This window comes from Cebus imitator, unplaced genomic scaffold, assembly GCF_001604975.1.
Source record: "Cebus imitator isolate Cc_AM_T3 unplaced genomic scaffold, Cebus_imitator-1.0 Scaffold62, whole genome shotgun sequence".
NCBI lineage: Eukaryota > Metazoa > Chordata > Mammalia > Primates > Cebidae > Cebus > Cebus imitator.
The window spans coordinates 1,841,095-1,848,282 of record NW_016107377.1 but is presented as its reverse complement, the minus strand read 5'-3'; the positions used below and the strand labels follow the sequence as shown (position 1 = coordinate 1,848,282).

The 7,188-nt window shown below is 39.0% G+C and overlaps 1 long non-coding RNA gene across 7 annotated transcripts in view; it reads left to right on the top strand.

Annotated features, from left to right (window-relative positions):
• LOC108305350 overlaps window positions 1-7,188 on the top strand; it is a 226,398-nt gene that overhangs the window by 48,478 nt on the left and 170,732 nt on the right. The gene's annotated exons all lie outside the window — the stretch shown is intronic.

The following is a 7,188-nucleotide window of genomic DNA, read 5'->3' as shown; positions in this document are numbered from 1 at the left end:
AACTCAATCCAACAAAGACAAAGAAAAAAGATTAAGAAAATATGAACAAAGCCTCCAAGAAGTTTGGGACTATGTTAAATGGCCAAACCTAAGAATAATCAGTGTTCCTGAGGAAGAAGATAGTTCTAAAAGCTTGGAAAATATATTTGGGGAAATAATCAATGAAAATTTCCCAGCCTTGCTAGAGTCCTAGACATGCAAGTACAAGAAGCACAAAGAACACCTGAGAGATTCATCACAAAAAGATCTTTGCCTAGGCACATTGTTGTCAGGTTATCCAAAGTTAAGATGAAGGAAAGAATCTTAAAAGCTGTGAGACAGAAGCACCAGGTAACCTATAAAGAAAGACCTATCTGATTAACAGCAGACTTCTCAGAAGAAACCCTACAAGCTAGAAGGGATTGGGGCTCTATCTCCAATCTCCTCAAGCAAAACAGTAATCGCCCAAGAATTTTGTATCCAGTAAAACCAAGCAAGGAAGGAAGATACAGTTGTTTTCAGGCAAACAAACGAGAGAATTTGCCAATACCAACCCACCACTACAAGAATCACTAAACGGAGCTCTAAAATCTTGAAACAAATCCTGGAAACACATCAAAACAGAATCTCTTTAAAGCATAAAGCACACAGGACTTATAAAATAAAAATACAGGTTGAAAAGCAAAAACAAAAAACTGTTGCCAAAGTATGCAGGCAATGAAGAGCATGATGAATACAACAGTATCTTATATTTCAATACCAACATTGAATGTAAATGGCCTAAATGCTGCACTTAAAAGAAACAGAACTGCAGAATGGATAAGAACTCACCAACCAACTATCTGCTCCTTTCAGGAGACTCATCTAACACATAAGGACTCACATAAACTTGAAGTATAGGGGTGGAAAAGGGCATTTCATGCAAATAGACATCAAAAGTGAGGAGGGGTAGCTATTCTTATATCAGACAAAACAAACTTTAAAGCAACAGTGGTTAAAAGAGACAAAGAGGGACATTATATAATGGTAAAAGGCCTTGCCCAACAGCAAAATATCACGATTCTAAACATATATGCACCTAATATTGGAGCTCCCAAATTTATAAAACAATTACTAATAGACCTAAGAAATGAGATACACAGCAACACAGTAATAGTGGGGGACTTCATTACTCCACTGATGGCACTAGACAGTTCATAAAGACAGAAAGTCAACAAAGAAACAATGAATTTAAGCTATACCTTGGAACAAATTGGACTTAACAGATATATACAGCACATTTCATTCAACAACCACAGGATACACATTCTATTCAACAGTGCATGGAACTGTTTATGTTGTAGAAAGTAAATGGTCTCCCGTATTAGTGGGAGTGACAGTCATTATTAGTTGCTAATCCTAGAATATTTACTCTTTCTTCTTTGCTGACGTATTTTATTTGTCTTCCTCTGATAATCTGCTTTCTTCAGCAGGGGCTGGGAGCTTCTTAGCCTTAGGGAACTGAATCTTTTTTTATTATTATACTTTAAGTTCTGGGGTACATGTGCAGATCATGCAGGTTTGTTACATAGGTATGCATGTGCCATGGTGGTTTGCTGCATCCATCACCCCATCATCTACATTAGGTATTTTTATTCCTCCCCTAGCCTCCTAAACCTATCCCTACCCTAGCCCGCACCCCTGCTATCCCTCCTCTAGACTCCCACCCCCCGACAGGCCCTGGTGTGTGATGTTCCCATTCCTGTGTCTATGTGTTCTTTCACCACCAACTTATGAGTGAGAACATGCAGTGTTTGGTTTTCTGTTTTTGTGTCAGTTTGCTGAAAATTATGGTTTCTAGCTTCATCTATGCCCCTGCAAAGGACATGAACTCATTGTTTTTTTATGGCTGCACAGTATTCCATGGTGTATATGTGCCACCTTTTCTTTATCCAGTCTATTGTTGATGGGCATTTGGGTTGGTTCCAAGTCTTTGCTATTGTGAACAGTGACACAATATACATATGTGTGCATGTGTCTTTATAACAGAATGATTTATAATCCTCTGGGTATATACCCAGTAATGAGATTCCTGGGTCAAATGGTATTTCTTGTTCTAGATCCTTGAGGAATCACCACACTGTCTTCCACAATGGTTGAATTAATTTACACTCCCATCAACAGTGCAAAAACATTCCTATTTCCCCACAACCTCTCCAGCATCTGTTGTCTTCTGATTTTTTAATGATCACCATTCTAACTGGTGTGAGATGGTATCTCAATGTGGTTTTGATTTGCATTTCTCTAGTGACCAGTGATGATGAGCTTTTTTTCATATGTTTGTTGGCTGTATAAATGTCTTCTTTTGAGATGTGTCTGTTCTATCCTTCACCCACTTGTTGATGAGGCTGTTTGTTTTTTCTTGTAAATTTAAGATCTTTGTAGATGCTGGATACCAGCCCTTTGTCAGATGGGTAGATTGCAAACTTTTTTTTTTTTTATTCTGTAGGTTGCTGGTTCATTCTAAAAGTTTCTTTTTCTGTGCAGAAGCTCTTTAGTTTAATTAGGTGCCATTTGTCAATTTTGGCTTTTGTTGCTTGATTTTGTTGTTTTAGTCATGAAGTCCTTTCCTATGCCTATGTCCTGAATAGAATTGCCTAGGTTTTCTTCTAGGGTTTTTATGGTGTTAGGTCTTATGTTTAAATCTCTAATCGATCTGGAGTTAATTTTTGTATAAGGTGTAAGGAAGGGATCCAGTTTCAGCTTTCTGCATATGGCTAGCTAGTTTTCCCAATACCATTTATTAAATAAGGAATCCTTTCCCCATTGCTTGTTTTTGTCAGGTTTGTCAAAGATCAGATAATTGTAGGTGTGTGGCGTTATTTCTGAGGCCTCTGTTATGTTCCATTGGTCTATATCTCTGTTTTGCTACCAGTACCATGCTGTTTTGATTACTGCAGCCATGTAGTATAGTTTGAAGTCAGGTAGCATGATGCCTCCAGCTTTTTTTTGTTTGTTTGTTTGTTTGTTTGCTAAGGATTGTCTTTGCTATGCGGTTCCTTTTTTAGTTCTATATGAAACTTAAGGTGTTTTTTTTCCAATTCTGTGAAGAAAGTCAATGGTAGCTTGATGGAGATAGCATTGAATCTATAAATTACTTTGGGCAGTATGGACATTTTTACAATATTGATTCTTCCTATCCATGAGCATGGAATGTTTTTCCATCTGTTTGTGTCCTCTCGTATTTCCTTAAGCAGTGGTTTGTAGTTCTCCTTGAAGAGGTCCCTCACACCCCTTGTTAGTTGTATTCCTAAGTATCTTATTCTCTTTGTAGCAATTGTGAATGGGAGTTCATTCATGATTTGTCTGTTACTGGTGTATAGGAATGCTTGTGATTTTTGCGCATTGATTTTGTAATCCTGAGACTTTGCTGAAGCTGCTTATCAGCTTGAGGAGATTTTGGGCTGAGATGATGGGATCTTCTAAATATACAATCATGTCATCTGCAAGTAGAGACAATTTCACTTCCTTTTTTTCTAATTGAATATCCTTTATTTCTTTTTCTTGCCTGATTGTCCTGACCAGAACTTACAATAATATGTTGAATAGGAGTGGTGAGAGAAGGCATCCTTGTTTTGAGGGCACTGAATTTTAATTGTGCTAAGCTAGTTAATATAATATCACTTGACAAATGACTGTTGAACTGAGAGCATATGGTGAAATTGTAGCCAATGAGACACAAAAGGAAGTTGCTTCTGATTTCAAAGAGGTACACATTACAGATATATTCCCTTTTCTTCCTCTGGACTTTGCCTACTGCAGGTGATGCCTGGAGTTTGGAACCGGAGAAGATATTTAATACAATATGAGTAGTAGAAAAGAAAAAGAGAAAGAACCTGTGTTATTGATGATGTCGCTAAGGTACCGAATCAGTCATATGCAGGACAGCCCTTCCCTGAGATTTTATCTGGGGTTTCTTTTATTAGCAGCCAAGAGCATCCCAACAGGTATAGAGCAACTGAGGTTCACTCTGCCATACTGGCATCAAAGAACCAGAGTTGAAATCTCAACTGTATCACCAACTAGCTCTGTAACCTTGAATAAGTTATTTTCCTTCCAAGACCCTACCTCCTTATAAAAATACTTTATAAGGTAGAATTTCTAACATAAAATATGAAAACACATGAAAATTATTATTACTATTCTATTTATTACTATTACATGATATATAAGAATAACAGCACCATAACCAGACTTTATCTTAAGCAATCTGCAGTGAGAATGCTTTCAAATCTTTCTTTGTTTCCAGGAAAATCACTGCATCCTGGAACATTTGTATCTTCCCTTTTTCCTAAGGGCACATGAGAAAAAGTCAGGCTGGCTATAGTTTTGGATAAGGGGAGTTCAATGAAATATGAAAGCAACATATCCTGACAAGCGAAAGGGGGCTCATCAGATTGCTTTTGGGGCTAATGTTCCACAGGAGGATTTCCAGAATTTCACTACATATGTAGGGCTGCAACACACACCAGGTAACTTTTCTCTCCATTTTCCTTTGCTTTAAGAAGTGGAGAGCTCACAGATTTCAGGTGAAAGGTCATGTCTTTGATGCATGGAAAAGAAATTTATCTAGGAGCCCAACTGTACTGTATTACTGAAAGCAGCAGTTCCCCAAGTAGAGATTTTTAAAGGGCTTTCTTCCATTTCATTGTTTCTGTCCTCCCTGCTCCCCTGGAAAAGACCACTGGCAGTCTTTTTGGGCTGCTATAACAAAGTAGCACAGACTGTGTGGCATATACACAACAGAAATTTGTTTTTCACAGTTTTGGAAGCTGGGAAGCTTAAGATCTGAGTGTTTGCGTGATTGGGTTCTGGCAAGGGCCCTTTTCTAAGTTGTAGACTGTCTTCTTCTTGTATCCTCATAGGATGGGAAAAGAGTGAGAGAGCTCTTTGGGGTGCAGGGTCCTTTTTATAAGGACACAAATTCCATTTGTGAAAGTTTTACCTATTTCCCTTCCAAAGGCACCATCTCTCCATACCATCACATTGCAAGTTAGGATTTCAACATATGAATTTTGAGAAGACACAAGCATTCAGTCCATTGCAACTACTTCCTAAGCAGCCTCTAAGCACTGCAGGACTTGCTTTGTTTACAGCTATATCCATTTTATTACTCTTTTTGTTACAATAGTAGGGGCCAGAGGAGTTCTACATTTTGTGTTGTTTGTATTAGAAATAGCCTCTTGTTTTGGACTGAAAATAACAATGTTGGATGTATATGACACCTGTAAAGACACTCTCCTGGCTGTTTGTTGTGAAAGCTCTGGACATGATTGGTACTGGGTTTGGACTGTATAATGAGGAAGAAGATCCCATGGGATCATTTCTTGGCCCAGTTTCATCCCAGAGCTCACTGTTTTTTTACATGGAAGATGAAGAATAAGGAGCTGGGCCTATGGACATCTGCCTGGAGTGGTAGTTCCAAATTGGCATTTCTCCTCTGGAGGTTTAGTTTCAAATTTAATTAGCTAATTAATGATGGTAAATTACCATCATTAATTAATGAATGTTAAAGTGCTCTGACTAAACAAAGCACTAAGCATAATTTCAGGGCAGTTAATATCTGGTCTAACTTTGAGGACCAATTTAGGAAAGATATTTTTACATTAATAATATAAATAATAATAATAGTTATTTAATGGTTTGGACTGAAGCCTTCTCGATCTGGAACATTACCTTACAGGAGCATCTTATACAGTCTCTAGTTTCCTTAGTGAAAAGACTTTTGCCAGAAGCATCCCTGGAGGAGGAAGACCTTGTGAGAGAGCAGTAAGTGTGCCTTTACAGTCCAGTGGGTAAGACCAAAAAAAGTAAACAAGCAGTCATTAACCAGGAAAATATGTGCTGTGATAGGGAGATATCTAAGGAGCTGTGGATCATAGAAGGGGGGCTTGGAAGTGTCCCAGTGGAGGTGAGAGCTTTTGGTGAGAGATGAGCAGGAGTTCCTCAGGAATAGATGGGGCTAGGGTAGGGAGTAAGAAGGGAAAATGTGTGTGTGTGTGTGTGTGTGTGTGTGTGTGTGTGATAGAGAGAGAGGGAGAGTACAAGTGCGAAGGAGAATCTAACACATTTTGAAAACTGCAAGTAGAATGTGTTTGGAAGGGCATCAAGAGATTGAATAAAATTTGAACACATGCGTTTTCTCTCATCCCTGACAAGCGATGATAATAGGATTAAGGGGTGATAATAGGATTTTTTTTTCTCAAGATGGAGTCTTGCTCTGTCACCCAGGGTAGAGTGCAGTGGGGAGATCTCAGCTCACTGCAACCTCTGCCTCCTAGGTTCAAGCAATTCTTCTGCCTCAGCCTTCCAAGTAGCTGGGATTATAAGCACATGCCACCATGCCTAGCTAATTTTTGTATTTTTAGTAGAGATCGGATTTCACCATGTTGACCAGGTTGGTCTCAAACTCCTGACCTCATGATCTGCCCGCCTCAGCCTCCCAAAGTGTTGGGATTACAGGTGTGAGCCATCGCACCATGCTGTTAATAGGATTTGTAAAAGATATATAAATGTAAGAACAAACAGAACAGGAGAAAAGACAATAATAATAAAATTTTCAGAAGCTAGGCCATACGTGGAAGACTGTCAACTGATTAAGCATCCTGGAGAAAGCAGAATTTGAATCTTAAGTAAGCAGTGAAAAAGCTAAGTAGGAAGCTGATTTGAACCAGGGATTGCCCTACAAAAATCTCAGGAATCAGCGATAATAGACATCCTGGAGCTAGACATAAAGGAACATGTAAAACCAGGAGAATTATTTCAAATTCCTTTTTTTTGTTTGTTTTTGGAAGACCGAGTCTCACTCTGTCACTCTGTTGCCCAGACTGGAGTACAGTGGCACAATCATGACTCACTGCAGCCTTGACCTTTTCACCTCAAGTGATCCTCCCATCTAGCGTCCCGAGTAGCTGGGGCCATAGGCATGTGCTACCACAGTCTTCTATTTTTTAATTTTTTTGTACATATGGGGATTTACTGTGTTTCCCAGGCAGGTCTGGAACTTCTGGGCTCCAGTTATTCTCTTGCCTCATCCTCCCAAACGGAGGGAATACAGACATGAGCCACCACACCTGGCCTCAAATTCTTATAAAGACAGATTTGGACTCCCAAATAATTTTTCCTTTGTATAAGAAGGTGACTTCCCACTTCCACTCTGACAGAAGACTG